This window comes from Chelonia mydas, chromosome 10 (assembly GCF_015237465.2).
Source record: "Chelonia mydas isolate rCheMyd1 chromosome 10, rCheMyd1.pri.v2, whole genome shotgun sequence".
NCBI classification, from domain to species: domain Eukaryota; kingdom Metazoa; phylum Chordata; order Testudines; family Cheloniidae; genus Chelonia; species Chelonia mydas.
The window spans coordinates 32,833,657-32,849,954 of NC_051250.2; the positions used below are offsets into that span (position 1 = coordinate 32,833,657).

At 44.7% G+C, this 16,298-nt stretch overlaps 1 protein-coding gene and 1 long non-coding RNA gene across 5 annotated transcripts in view; one reads left to right on the top strand and one right to left on the bottom strand.

Moving 5' to 3' along the window:
- The window catches only part of LOC102941740 (CREB binding protein), a 179,131-nt gene that overhangs the window by 124,265 nt on the left and 38,568 nt on the right, over positions 1 to 16,298 (bottom strand). The window lies entirely within an intron of this gene.
- On the top strand, positions 1,991 to 2,949 carry LOC122461948. The gene is made up of 2 exons (XR_006284227.1): positions 1,991 to 2,160; positions 2,805 to 2,949. It is a non-coding gene; the product is annotated as an uncharacterized LOC122461948 (long non-coding RNA).

Here is a 16,298-nt window from a genome sequence, read left to right on the forward strand (position 1 = left end):
GTCACACCGAAAATTCAGAAGACAGAAACAAGACTGTTAAAATACATATGGGACAGTGCTTTTGAATTTGTTGAAACATTTCTGTTGAATCTACTCCTCCCTTCCACCCCACACACAGCCCATTTTAGGCAGCTCTACTGTAGCGCACTATACATAGTGGTTTTGAAACTTTAATCTATTGTCAAATACCTTTGCTTTCCAAGGAACTGAGCCACTAGCATTCAACCTATATACCATTACGTTGGCTGCCTTGACATCTCTTCAAACCTGTTTCTAATTAGACCGTTCTGTACAGGTTCACACTTCGTTGCCAACTACCAGAAACAAAACAATCTTTGAGCAAGCAGAAATCTTTCAAGATTCTAAAAAGTCTTGGCAGCAAAGTGCTACTGTATAACAGAATTTATAAGTGATTATACTTTATTAGAAAAATGATAAAGTTACTTGTTCCTGACACATTCAGCTACCCATGCACTTCCTAATTTCTACTGATTAACATTTAAATTCGTATGCGTTCCCCCACCTCAGCATCTCATTCATACCACTAAAAGGTAAAAAAAATTAGAAGTTGAACAGCAGCAGAAAGGTATTCAGGAATACTGACTGGTAAGCCTGAAAATCAGAACTACACTTCTGCCACGTGTGTGGACTATTTAAGATCAAAGAACTTGGGAACCACATTTATATTCATATTTCTACTAATACTGCAAAAAAATTACAAGTATACAAAACCAACCCAATCTGATTTGCAATTAGTGACAAAGCTCTCACGTGTGAATGATTCACATTAAACTACTGCAGTTTCCAGTAGACCAGCAGTTCTCCACCGGGGTCCCCTGGGGGGCCGTGAGCAGGTTACAGGGGGTCCACCAAGCAGGGCCAGTGTTAGGGCGGAAAGCCGAAGCCCCACTGCCTGGGACTGAAGCCCAGGGCCCCAAGTCCCACCACCCAGGGCCAGCCGAAGCCTGAGCAACCCCTACAGTAGACTACCATTTAAAGTGTAGTTCTACTTTGAAAGAGAGACTCTAAAAAGGTCATTTTTGGTTTACTATCTGACTTCCAGATTAAGTGTGCTCAGTTTACAAACAACAAGATAGGTTTGCTAACTGCCAGCACTGCAAAATCAATCTACACTCAGTCAACAGGGTTTATTCTCTCTCATGTATTACTTCTAATAAATACTACACAAGCCAAACTGTACTTAGACACACCTGTGCAAACTATTACATTAAGCCCTGGTCTACACTATGAGTTTAGGTCAAATTTAGCAGCGTTAGATTGATTTAACCCTGCATCTGTCCACACGACAAAACCATTTTTGTTGACTTAATGGGCTCTTAAAATCTATTTCTGTACTCCCCCCCCCGATGAAGGGATTAGCTCTGAAATATACATCACCAGGTCGAATTCGGGGTAGTGTGGACGCAATTCGATGGTATTGGCCTCCGGGACCTATCCCAGAGTGCTCCACTGTGACCGCTCTGGACAGCACTCTCAACTCTGATGCACTGACCAGACAGACAGGAAAAGCCTCGCAAACTTTTGAATTTCATTTCCTGTTTGGCCACCATGGCAAGCTGATCAGCACAGGTGACCGTGCAGATCTCATCAGCAGAGATGACCATGGAGTCCCAGAATTGCAAACGAGCTCCAGCATGGACAGAACGGGAGGTACTGGATCTGATCGCTGTACGGGGAGACGAATCCGTGCAATCAGAATTCCATTCCAAAAGACAAAATGCCAAAATATTTGCAAAAATCTCCAAGGGCATGAAGGACAAAGACTATAACAGGGACCCACAGCAGTGCCGCGTGAAACTTAAGGAGCTCAGGCAAGCCTCCCAAAAAACCAAAGAGGAAAACGCCTGCTCGGAGTCAGAGCCCCAGACATGCCACTTCTATGATGAGCTGCATGCAATTCTAGGGGATGCCCCTACAACTACCTCACACCTGTACATGGACTCCGGCAAGGGAGTCTCACACAACAGGGATGAGGATTTTGGGGACTAGGAAAATGATGATGGGGGGAGACTGAAGATAGCACACACCAGGCAAGCGGAGAAACCATTCTCCCCGACAGCCAGGAACTGTTCATCACCCTGGAGTCAATACCCTCACAACCTGGGCTCCCAAACCTTGAAGGTGGAGAAGTCACCTCTGGTGAGTGTACCTTTGTAAATATAATACACTGTTTAAAAGCAAGCTTATTTAATGATTAATTTGCTCTGAAGACTTGGAATGCATTCGTGTCCAGTACAGCTACTGGAAAAGTCTGTTAACGCGTCTGGGGATGGAGTGGAAATCCTCCAGGGATATCTCAGTGAAGCTCTCCTGGAGGTACTCCCAAAGCCTTTGCAAAAGGTTTCTGGGGAGGGCAGCCTTATTGCATCCTCCATGGTAGGACACTTTACCACGCCAGGCCGGTAGCACGTAGTCTGGAATCACTGCATAAGAAAGCATGGCAGCGTGTGGTCCTGGTGTTCGCTGGCATTCAAGCAACATCCATTCTTTATCTCTCTGTGTTATCCTCAGGAGAGTGATATCATTCATGGTCACCTGGTTGAAATAGGGGAATTTTATTAAGGGGACATTCAGAGGTAGCCATTCCTGCTGGGCTGTTTGCCTGTGGCTGAAAAGAAACCATCCCCGCTGTTAGCCACGCGGTGTGGGGAGGGGTGAAGCGATCATCCCAGAGAATTGGGTTGTGTGGGGGAGGTTTAGTTGGGTTTGTGCTGCACGTTAACGCCGAAAACATCAGGCCAATGTGTCTTTCAGTTTTACTCTGCCTTTTTTTCCTCCTGCAGCTGCAAATGTTTCAACGCTGCCACTAGCATCTCCGTCCCAGAGGCTAGCGCAGATTAGAAGGTGAAAAAAACGCACTCGCGAGAAATGTTCTCCGAGCTCATGCAGTTCACCCGCACTGAAAGAGCCGAGCAGAACATGTGGAGGCAGAGAATGGTAGAGTCCAGGAAAGCACAAAATGAATGCGAGGACAGGAGGGACGCACAAGAGGATAGATAGCTGGAGCAACAGGACAGGTGGCGGCAGCGTGATGAGAGGCGGCAGGATGCAATGCTGAGGCTACTGGAGGATCAAACTGATATGCTCCGGCGTATGGCTGAGGTGCAGGAAAGGCACAGATTGCCACTGCAACCCCTGTGTAATCAACCGCCCTCCTCCCCAAGTTCCATAGCCTCCTCACCCAGACACCCAAGAACGCGGTGGAGGGGGCTCCGGGCACCCAACCACTCCACCTTAGAGGGCTGTCCAAGCAACAGAAGGCTGGCATTCCATAAGTTTTGAAGTGCAGTGTGGCACTGTCCTTCCCTCCTCCCCGACCCCTTCTGGGCTACCTTGGCAGTTATCCCCCTATTTGTGTGACGAATTAATAAAGGCATGAATTTGAAACAATGACTTTATTGCCTCTGCAAGCAGCGATCGAAGGGGGGAGGGCAGTCAGCTTACAGGGAAGTAGAGTGAAGCAAGGGGGAAGGTTTTCATCAAGGAGAAACAAACAGAACTGTCACACTGTAGCCTGGTCAGCCATGAAACTGGTTTTCAAAGCTTCTCTGATGTGCAGCGCGCCCTGCTTTGGTCTTCTAATCACCCTGGTGTCTGGCTGCGCATAATCAGCCGCCAAGCGATTTCCCTCAACTTCCCACCCCGCCATAAACGTCTCCCCCTTATTCTCACAGATATTGTGGAGCACACAGCAAACAGTAATAACAATGGGAATATTGCAAAAAGAAAAGGAGTACTAGTGGCACCTTAGAGACTTACCAATTTATTTGAGAATAAGCTTTCGTGAGCTACAGCTCACTTCATCGGATGCATATGGAATATTGGTTTCACTGAGGTCTAACCATCAGTAAACTGCACCAGCGTGCTTTTAAACGTCCAAATGCACATTCTACCACCATTCTGCACTTGCTCAGCCTGTAGCTGAACAGCTCCTGACTACTGTCCAGGGTGCCTGTGTATGGCTTCATGAGCCATGGCATTAAGGGGTAGGCTGGGTCCCCAAGGAAAACTATAGGCATTTCAACAGACCAGAAAATTACTGTTGGGGATGGAAAGTAAGTCCCTTGCTGCAGCTCTTCAGACAGATCAGAGTTCCCAAAGATGTGAGCATCATGTACCTTTCCCAGCCACCCCACATTGGTGTTGGTGAAACGTCCCTTGTGATCCACCAGTGCTTGCAGCACCATTGAAAAGTACCCCTTTCGGTTTATGTGCTGGCTGCCTTGGTGCTCCAGTCCCACGATAAGGATATGCGTTCCGTCTATCGCCCCACCACAGTTAGAGAATCCCATTGCAGCAAAGCCATCCACTATGACCTGCACACTTCCCAGAGTCACTGCCCTTGATAGCAGCAGCTCAGTGATTGCGTTGGCTACTTGGATCACAGCAGCCTCCACAGTAGATTTGTCCACTCCAAACTGATTTTGGACTGACCGGTAGCTGTCCGGTGTTGCAAGCTTCCACAGGGATATCGCCACTCGCTTCTCAACTGTGAGGGCTGCTCTCATCTTGGTATTCTTGCGCCTCAGGGCAGGGGAAAGCAAGTCACAAAGTACCATGAAAGTGCCCTTACGCATGCGAAAGTTTCGCAGCCACTGGGAATCGTCCCAGACCTGTAACACTATGCAGTCCCACTAGTCTGTGCTTGTTTCCCGGGCCCAGAATTGGCATTCCACGGCATGAACCTGCCCCGTTACCACCATGATGTTCAAACTGCCAGGGCCCGTGCTTTGAGAGAAGTCTGTGTCCATGTCCTCCTCACTCTAGTCACCGCGCTGCCGTCACCTCCTTGCCTGCTTTTGCAAGTTCTGCATATACTGCATGATAATGCACAAGGTGTTTAGAATGCTCCTAAGTGCCACGGTGATCTGAGCGGGCTCCATGCTTGCCATGGTATGGCATCTGCAGGAGAGCAGAGTTGCAGGGGAAGCGGTGGTTGGATGATCAGTTTTGCAGACCTACTGCACCGTCTGCTGCCAGGACACAACAGCTGAGCGGGCTGCACACTTGCCGTGGTATGGCGAGACAAGAGCAGGAGAGCAGAGTTGCAGCGGGAGCGGCGGACGACGACAGTCATATGGAGGACCTGCGAGAGCACCAGGAGAGAAGAGTGCCAGCGGAAGCGGTGGCTGGAAGACCAGTTTTTCCAACCTACTGCACCATCTGCTCCAAGAGCAGGAGAGCAGAGTGGCAGCAGAAGCGGTCGTTTGAGGACAACGGTTAGCAGTCCTACTGCACCATCTGCCGAAAGCAGTATGGTGCCCACACGGAAAAAAGGCAAGAAACAATGGTCTGCCGTTGCTTTCACAGAAGGAGGGGCAACTGACGACATGTACCCCCAACCACCCACAACAATGTTTTTGCCCCATCAGACATTGGGAGCTCAACCCAGAATTCCAGTGGGCGGCGGAGACTGCGGGAACTGTGGGATAGCTACCCACAGTGCAATGCTCCAAAAGTCAACACTAGCCACGGTACTGTGGATGCACTCCACCAATCTAATGCGCTTAGTGGGAACACACACACACAATCAACTGTATAAAATAGCTTTCTAAAAAACTGACTTCTATAAATTCGACCTAATTTCGTAGTATAGACATACCTTTGGTTTACACGGAGTTTGCAAAATGACTGAATTAGAACAATCTGATCTTTTTACTGATTTCAGTTTATAGTGCTGAAAATGAGCCCTGCACTGTGTTATAAAAGGTCAGTGGTGGAGCTGGTTCGCTCTGAATCAACTGTATCCATTCTACATCGTAAATGATTTGGAAATGGTTGCAGTCATAACTTTTTGTGTAAAATGGGAAACTAGATGACTCTTAGCATTTCTAAATGTTAATGAAGAGTCAGATCAGTGTTACCCACATATATCTATAAAATGAACATGAAAGGATTATACAGAATTTATTAATTTCTAAGAAATGCCACTTTGAAAAAATATTATCATATTCTCCAAAAACCAAAATGGCGGATCAGTATTCCTTCATAGGGCCTAGAGGTTCCAGATCAATCTAGTTAAACAAAGCCTTAATAAGTGTTTTGAAAACTTTTCTCAGAATGCTGTATTTTCTAGCCTACAGCCCAGACTAACTGAGGTTCTTGGATAATAATCCAAACCAGAGTGCTCCAGAGTCTGCCCATGTACTAAACTAGATTCTGCTCTTTTTAGTGCCTATGAGACACCAAGAAATCTAATGGTCCATAACATTAGAACACAAATCTTGTTTCAACAAAATATTGAAGCATTTGCTTAATTTTAAACATATACTTAAATCCATCCCTACCCTAATCAGCAAGGCACTAAAGGAACAGGATTACACATGTGCCAAAGTTAAACTCATACCTAAGTTCTTTGCTGAATTGTGGCCACAATGCATAAAAACACTTCATATAACCCATTGCAAATCTAATAGACAGCAGGCCACGTATTACATCACATATTTATATGTACATAGCATATTAGACAAGTTATTTAACTTCTATACTTAAATAATAAATAAATAGCTAAACTAAGTAGGCAAAGATTTTATATTCACCCAAATAAGAGGCTAGATCTTCAGCTAGCGTAAATTGGCATAATCCATTGACTTCAATAGGGTACGCTGATTCACACCAGCTGAGAATCTGGCTGAGCATGTTAAAACTTAAAAGTTATCTTTAGCACCGGTTATTCCAGCCACCACCTCTTTCGGGATAAGGTTTTTTATGTTTTTACCCTTAGATTATGTACTCAGTTACCACCACTACTGTCTTCAGTGGGTATGCACAAGCATAACTGGAATTTAGTAAACAATTCTGTGGCACAAAAAATAGGATCCAGCTCACTGTCTTTCAGCTATGTTGGTTCCCAAAAGAGTAACAGGCAAAAAAGTACTAAAAACTCATTTGTCACTAAAAGTCATCTAATCTTATTAGTATCTACAGGAAACAGATCTGTGGAGTAAGAACTGATCATTCTTACATGACATTTCAGAGTAGAATTTCACTTTAAAATGTTTTAGCTCCATTACAACATCACCCAATCAATTCTGATGTCTTGTGTGTTTCTGTATGCTTAAATTCTGCATGTAAGTACACTAAACACAAAAATACTTCTCCACTACAATAAGTTCTTAATGAGGGTGTCCCATTTTGACTTTTGCCCCAACTAATAAGAATTAAAGATTAACAGATAACAGGACACTTTCAGCAGAGAGATGTAGCGTTTTGGCAAGCCTGTAATGTTATTAGACTGTCCTGTGGAGTTGAGAAGAGGTACTATTTGCACTGGGATAGGAACTGAGCCTGCTCCTTATCCCTGACAGAAGTAGGGTAGCTTAGACACCCTGTTTGGCAGTTCAGTACATACAGGGCTGGTCTTCACAGCAGATTTAACTCAGGCTCAACCATGGGTTTTGCCCATAACAGGCTCCATGTTTGCACATGCACCCTGCACACCTCCTGCACTCCCTGCCCTGAGCCCCCGCCCCACCCCACACCCCTCCTGCACCCCTTGGGGGCAGGGAGGGGGGCAGAGTTGGGGTGGGGACTTCAGGGAAGGGATTGGAATGGGGGCAGGGAAGGGGTGGGAAGAGGAGGGGCAGGGGCAGCACCTCATGGAAGGGGTGGAGTGGGAGCGAGACCAGAGGCAGCGAGGGGGGGGGAGGGGTCAGTGATGCAGCCCTTGGGCCAATGCATTAGTCCTCATGTGGCCCTCATGGTCATTTGAGTTTGAGACCCCTAGTCTATGTCCTATTTACCAAAAAGGATAAATAGGAAGTAACCATTCTATTTCTGCGCCTCTGTACATCAATTTTAAAAGGTTGGATTAGTTATTCCTCCTCAGTAGACACTAAGAACACAATTTTGGTGCATTCGAAGATTACTTCCCTGCTCAGCTCTCCTCCCCGCCCCCGTCCTTCAGTCCACACTCTTTGAAACTCTTTCCCTACTACAATATGCACTTAAAAGTAACAAATTTTAAAATCCAACAAAACTGAACTCATACACCACAGGGTGAACTGATTGACATCAGCTATACCAACATAATCATGATTTAAATCAATCAGTGAGCAGAAAACCTTGATTTAAATAATTGATTTTAATCTCATTTAACATAAAAACTTCAGTTATTTTCCAAAACAAAGGTTCACTCTTATTGGCTGCTAGATGCATCCCATGAAGTGAGCTGTAGCTCATGAAAGCTTATGCTCAAATAAATTGGTTAGTCTCTAAGGTGCCACAAGTACTCCTTTTCTTTTTGCGAAAACAGACTAACACGGCTGCTACTCTGAAACCAATGAAACATGTTGATCTGCAACTAACAACAACCTTTTCACCACTTTAGGTACTTTTTGCTAACCAGAAGGATGCAGTACATTTATTTAAGCAATTTTATAGCTCAGCACACTCACTTATTCAGATTCTGAATTTAAAAAAATAATTCATATTAGAAAATGGTGGGTGATGCATTTAAGATTGCAAGACGATTTTTTTTTTTTAAACTCTGATATGGTATCAAGCTCATTTGGAGAAAAATTTGGAATCGATGAAAAGCAAGCCCAAACTGTAGATAACAGCAAAATGAGGGACTGGTCTGGTCATTATGGGCCATATTTTCCCAGGTATTTTGGTACCTAAATACCTTTGAAAATCTGGCCTTATGTCCTTTGTGTTTTAGAATTAGTAGATATCCTGACTCACCTAATTTTGAATCATAGATTTGAAGAAACAAACAAGCTTTCCTGATTTTTCAACTATTAATCACTCTCTCAACTTTGAATGAAAATAGTCCAAATGAAGAAAACATTCTCTGTACCTGCTAGCTAAACTGAAACTAAAATTAAAGCAAAAGCTTTTGTTTAAGACAGAAACTGAAAGTACTTACACATTTGGAAAAATGTAAATAACCGCCACTTCCTCCATTGTAAAGACCAAAAATAATAGATACTTAACACAGTCCATGATGTTGTGGCATTTATAAAGTCTGACTAGACCTCATAAGTTAAAGATGTTTTCCCCCTTGTTCCCTATATAGTTAAAAAGCAGCATCTTTTAACTCATTAAAATTTGAAGAGGGCTGACTGATGCAGTAAAATTTATATACATGATTTTAATAAATTACACTAAATTTGGGCCTTAACACAGGCTCTCAATTTCAAATTAAATTTTCAACAGCTTTTTTTATTTAAAAAAATATTAAAATTTTAAATATATATTTGATTTTTATTCACCTTGATATACCATGACTTAAAACTGAATTAGCTTATGATAAGTGTCTCAATAAATAAGGGGTAGGATTATTTTGAATTGGTACAGAGAAAACAGAAATCCAATCGCGTTACATTTCTGTTTCTGCACCTTTAGACCAATTTTGATCTCAACTGACCAATGCCTCAGACAAAAACATATAAAGAAGGAAAGGGGGAAAAAAAAAAAAAAATCAAAAAAAAATCAAACCACCTTGCTTGTGCTGCAACCCATAGATTTCTTCATCCAAATATCTATTTTGTTGAAGCAATGTATATCTAGATGTGGCATGTTACATTGGAAAACTAAACTGTTAACCATATGAGCTCTTCTGGTGACCATCAACGCCTAAATCAGGGTTAACTTGAAAGTGAATTGGGCAGTATTCCTTTAGAGTGTTTAGGATATTGATCCAGGAGGATGTTTGCATTTTTAGGATTATAATGGGGGTATATATTGTTTTTTAAAGAAAAATTTTTGCTGTAACCTTTGTCAGCTTCCTTAGGTAGTTATTGATGACAAAAATAAATTTCAAAATATGAATAAGATGAGAATGGGAAGAGTGCTGGTTTATAAATTCACAGATTTTAAGGCCAGGCCATACAATTTCATCCACCTACTCCTTGTACTGAGCCCAAACACTCATGTTTGACTAAACCATACCTTCTAGAAAGGCATCGAGTCTTACTGGGAAAAGCATCTTGAAAAACTGACAGAAGCTGCAACTTCACCTCAGTTTAAAAAAAAAAAAAAGTATTGAGTGCGCCTTCAATCTTATGGACCTCTAGAAAGCTCCAAAGGAACAGCCCCCATGGAAAGCTCCATAGGAACAACCCTCCTAGTTGTCCACCATCGGCATGTGTCCCTAGTTAAATAATATGCCTCCTTCAGAGAGGTGGAGAAAAATGTGGTTCCTTTTACAGAATTCCAAGCTGCTGATTGGAGAACTCTGGTAGAAGTCTGTCCAGCCCACGCTTATGCTGCTCCTCACCTGCCACGAGACTAGCCAGCATGCGCTTCTCAGTTTCTTCTCTACCGCAAAGTCAACTACTAGAACTTCGAAGTAGATGGAGGAGGGTGGGTCATAGAACACCCATAGACACACATCTTGAAGAACCATCACCACTGCGCAAGGTGAGTAACTTCCTCTTCTTCAAACAGTGTCCCTATGGGTGCTCCACTGTAGGTGACTCCAAAGCACTACCCACCACTGGAGGCTGGAACTTCAGAGTCAAGTCTGATAAAGATGATAGTACTGTGGCACCATATTTGGAGTCTGCAGCCAAATCCCCCAGGGTGGCATAGTGTTCTGCAAAGGTATGAGCAGATGCCCAGGTTGCTGCTCTGCAGATTTCTGATATAGGGATTCTTTTGGAGAAGGTGGCGGAAGAGGGGACCAATCTCATAGAATGCATACATACTGAAGATGGGAGTGCTACATTATGCAATTAGTAACATAATTTAATACAGCTGTAGACCCACTTAGAGAGTCTTTGAGTTGAGATCACTAGATCTTTTGAACTATCTGCAATGGAGAGGAAAAGTCTCAGATTTCCTGAAAGCCCTTGTCCTGTCCAAATAGAAGACAAGGCTCTTCTCACATCAAGCGTATGGCTTCCCTGTTATCCCCACTGGCTTTGGGATAAAAGGCTGGAAGCTAAATAAGCTGATTCATGTGAAATGCAGAAGTCACCTTGGGAGTGAACATCGGATGTGGTGTAAGTGTGTCCTTAACAGGGAAGAACAAAGAAAAGGGGGATGCTCCATCAAAGCCGTTATATCTCCCCTATATTTCTGGCAGAGGTGATAGCAATGAGGAACACCGTCTTCATGGAAAGGTGAGTTAGTGAACAAGCGGCAGTCTAATAAGTCCTTTTAATACTAGATTGAGATACCACTGGGGAGTGGGAAGCCTGAGCTGTGGGAAGAGGTTTGCTATGCCCTTAAGAAACCACCCCAGCTATAGATGAAACATGGGGAAGGCTATTTAAAGGGCTCTTCACGTGGAGACTACACAGGCCAGGGAGGGAAGATTCCCCTCTTTAATGAGCTCTCTTCCAGTCCACTAAGTATTTTGAGGGCACTGCTTCATCCACTACAACTAAAATATTCTGGGCTGGCCCTGGGTTTGTCTGAGATGCAGAAAAGAATCTTGTGGAACTAGGGGAACCTGATGACTTTCCTAGTTGTAGATGGTATAAACTTGGCCCTGATGATAGCTTGCTTTACTCCAGAAAGGCCCATTTAAAGTCTGATTTTCTCCAGCTACAGAAAGAAAACAAGGGTGAAGAAGTCTGTGTGTCACTTTTAGTTTAAGACTATGAGGAAGGGTTTAATTTTTAAGGCAAACTGAATAATCAAGCGGCTCAGTGTCTGCGCTGTAGGAGACAAGGAAGTGAGCAGGCTGCCACGCTTCTTGAGGCATTTCCCTTCTCAGGACAAGGTCTGAGTCGACAAGGAAGGTTTCTGAGACAGCAAGCTATTTGAAGAAATTCAAAGGCGCTAGGATGACTGAGGGCTGGGTCTGCTGAAAATCTTACTGGGAGACAGGTAGAATACTGTCCAAGTCTTCTATGAGCGCTCAGAACCCTAAGCAGTTTGCCTGGGCCAGCTTGAGAGGCAGATCCTCATCTAAGACCAAGAGGCTGTTTAAATGATAGACAACCTCAGGCTTTACAGCTGTTGAAAGCCAGCACTGTGTGCCCAGGGAGAGAACCCCAAGATGACCTCACAGAAGAAGCAACAGTGGTGCATATGTGGCAAAAGGAACATGCCATAAAAGGTGAGGAAGGAGGGAAGGAGTCTCAGACCTTTGGCATTTCCTTCATTTTTGATCAATCAATTATTCTGATCCTTGGGTCTTGAATACATTCAACTATTTTATAAAGCCAGCAGGAGAAATTGGCTGAGTAAACTCAGGTGCTGCTCCAAAAAACTATATAGGGGCAGCAGAGGGTAGGCACATGCAACAGCTGAAAACACAGTTTAGCAACGGAAGACCCTTTAAATCCAAGCACTGAGCCCTGTTTTAAGCCACCATTAGAACTAGAGTAAGGGCTGAGGAGGTGCAAAGAGCATTCTGTGAAACATGAGGACTACTTGTTGCCAGGTGATATTATATAAGGACCCTTCTTGATTAATGCAATTTCCTATCCAACATAAGCAAGTCTGTCTCATTTTAGCAGAGCCCACTGGACATCTGAACAGATGGACTACCCTATGAATTTTCTCATCTTTGGATCATTTACGTGTAAAACTGCCCACCTCACAAAGGGAAGAGTTGCTAGTATCTGATGTGATTGCTGGGTTTTCCTTGGCAAGGTCGCCTTTTAAGAAGCTGTTTAGCTCCAGGCATCTTGCAAAAGCTCACATACACTGTGAAGAAGAAAGTCTGGAATACAGAGATTCCAGACAGATGAAATAGATGTATCCAATGATCTGTCAACTGGAAAGACAGGGGGGGTGTGTCTGAGGGGGTCTGCGCAAGGAGGTTTCAGGGTTTGTTCTAAGTTAAAATGATAGACTTTTGCTAGTAGCTTAGAAAAGTAGGCCAAGTCCTTAGAATTAAATTTGACTCTAGATGTCAAGGCTCTGTAAACCCTGGAGGAATAGAAAAATTAGGGATGGAGAAGAGGAAGTGTCCCTATAGGTGCATCTGTGCCTCTAATCAGAAAATTTAGGTAGCAGTGTCCATTCGGCCTGCACATGCGCTCTCCCTCATGGTCTGCCTCGAGGCTATCTAGCACTGCCTTCCACTCCTTTGCTTCCACAGAGACCCTGGTCGAGAACTCCAAAGCAGAAGGGGGGGGCAAGTTGTGGAGTATTTATAAGGTGACAGATCTTGAAGAGCCATCATTACTGCACAAGGTGAGTAACTTCTTTAAGTAATGTCCCTGTGGCAGCTCCACTGCAGGTGACATCACAGCAGTATCCTCCATGGAGGGCTAGAACTTTGGAATGGAGTCAATTATTGACGATAACACTGTAGAGCCACAGACGGCATCAGAGGCTGAGTCACAGGTAATCGCATAGTATTCCGCAAGAGTATGGGCACAAGCCCAGGTTGCTGCCCTGCAGTTTTCAGAGATGGGGACATCTAACATCGAAAGTTAAAGTTTAACATTGCGATCGAAGTGGAAACAGATCTTGTGGAGTATATGAGGATTCCTGATGGGGGCAGCAGGTTCTAAACATGGTAATGGTGGTTAATCCAACTAGAGAACCATTTGGAAAGTCTGTGGGGTGATATTGTGGAGCCCTTGGATTTTTCCACGAATGAAAGGAAAAGTTTGGGAGATTTCCTAAAGTCCTTAGTCCTGTCCAAGTAGAATGCTAGGGCCCTCCTAACATCCAGCATATGTAGTGTGGCCTCCCTATTGGCACGATGCAGTTTTTGAAAAAATACAGGGACGTGAATTAGCTAGGTCAAATGGAAAGATGAGGTTACCCGGAGGAGGAACTTGAGGTGTGGCCTCAAGGTGACTTTGTCCTTAAAGAAGACCATGAATAGCAGGTGCGCCATCAACGCCACCCTCTCCCCTATCCTTCGAGCTAAGTAATGCCACCAGAAATGCCATCTTCATGGACAGGTGTAACAGGGAGCGGTAAGTGGCAAAGAGATCTATTGTCAGGGTCCCCTCTAGGTTGAATGTCATGAAGCATTGCAGGATTCGTTTCCCATTCGTGATCGTGGGAGAAGTTCTGACTGAGACTGTCAGCTTTCACATTCTGTATCCCTGGCAGGCAAGTGGCTGACATGAACATGCTGTGGCAGATGTACCAATTCCAAAGTTTTATCGCTTCCACACAAAGAGGGTGATTTGGCGCCTCCTTGGTGATTTATGTAAAACATGTAGGTTACACTGTCTGTCATGACTTTTGTGAGAGTATCCCTGATGAATGGGAAAGAATATGTGCAGGCGTTTCTGATAGCTCTTCGTTCCAAGAAGTTGATATGGAGGACTGCTTCTGAGAGAGACCACTTGCCCTAGACTTCGTGGTCGTTTAAGAGGGGCTCCCCAACCTACCAGGGAGATGTCTATTGTTAGGGTTAGCATTGGTGGTGGTTGTATGAACAGAATACCCACGTGGACACTGGAAGACTGCTTCCACCAATCTAGGGTGTTTGACCCTGGAGAGCATCGACAGCGGCTTCTCCAGTCCATTTCTGCTCGGGGAGCAGACAGATCTGAGCCACATCTACAAACAGTTCACGAACAACCAGGTGTGTGGAGTCACAAAAGTGCACACTGCCACGTGTTCAAGAAGTTGCAGACAGTTCCTGGCCAATGTTTGTGGGCTGGCTCGGACTGTCTCTGAGACTCATGAGAGTGGCGAATCTCTGTGGAGAGAGAAATGCTCTTGCCTGTACTGCGTCGAGCTCGACCCCAAAGAACTCCACGTGTACTGGGGGTGAAGATCAATTTCTGGGTATTGACCTGTAGGCCATTATGCAATTATACACATAGTCGTCTGGGTGGCTTACAAGGCATCCTCAAACAAAGGAGCCTGGAGGAGGCAGTCGTCTAGGTATGGACAGATAATACCCAATGTCCGCAGTTGTGCAGCTATGATGGAGACAACCTTGGAGAATACCCTGGGTGCGGACGAGAGGCCGAATGGGAGCAGTCTATACTGATAACGGTCCTGCCCAAAAGAAACTGGAGGAACCTCCTGTGAGATGGCCAGATTGAAATGTGGAAGACGACTGAGGGCCAAAAATCAATCTCCTTGCTCCAGAGTTCGAATAATGGCTACTCACGTGACCTTCTTGAAATCTGGAGCCTTCGTTTATTTGTTCAATGCCCTCAGATCTAGTATGGGTCTCCAACATCCCTTCACCTGGGGGGATTGGGAAATCTAGACAAACAGGGACTGGTTCTATGGCCCGTAGGCAAAGCAGATCTATTTTCTGATGAAGTAGACTCAAGTTAAAAGGGTCCCTGAAGAGGGATAGGGATGGAAGGTGGGTTTGGGGGAGAGACATGAGGTGGATGGCGTAACCCTTTGAAATAATCTCCAAGACCCATTTGTCAAAGGTGATGTTTCTCCCAACTCTGTGGAAGAGGGTCAGGCAACTTCCAAAGGGACATGGAAAGTCCATAGATAGCAGCAGCCATTGTTGCAAGGGACAGTTGTTCAGGGCCTCAACTAAAGCATCAGAACTGATATTTAGAGGATGAGGGTTGAGAACTGGAAGGCTGACTGCTTCCTCTTGCATCCTGGGTCTTACGCTGTGACTTGTAATACCACTTCGACAGTGGGAACTCAGGTGTTTGGGATCTGTGAGGTGGTTGTTAGCCATATTTTCTCTTCTGTCCCACTGTGTAGATTCCCAGGGAGCAGAGCATGGCCCTGAAATCCTTTAACTTGTGAAGTGACACATCTCTCTTATTGGCAAAGAGTTTGGGCACTTCAAGCAGGAGGTTCTTGACCGTCACCTGCACTTCCTTCAGCAACCTGGAGAGATGTAGCCAGGATGCCTGTCATTACCACTGCCATCAAGACCGAGCAGGCTGCCATATCTGCAGCATCCAGGGCCTTCTGTAGCGTTATTCTATATACTAACTGACCCACTTTAACAATGGTCTGATATTGTTCTTTTTGCACCTCTGGCAAGCAGTCAATAAACGCGATGAGTTTCTCATAATTTATGTATTCGTTCTTAGCCATTACGGCTTGTAGTTCAGCAGCCTGAATTGTATGGTCACCGACACGTATGTCTTCTTCCCAAACAGGTCTAGCCTCTTCCAGTCTATCATATGGAGTTGATTTGGCATGATGATGTTTTCCCTGTGCATTAACTGCATCCAAAACAATACAGTTAGGTTGAGGGTGCGTAGAGAGGAAGTCTGCCTCTTCAGTGGGGACACAGTACTTCTTGTCAGCTCTTGCACATTGGTGCAATGGAAGCTGGTGTCTGCCAGATGACCGTGGCAGGATCCAGGAGCACCTTGTTAAGCGTGTGGAATATCTACCACCTTGTGGTGTGTGTCTGTCACCACCTGTAGGGGAATTTGAAACTCATCTACCACCCTCTTAGTAAG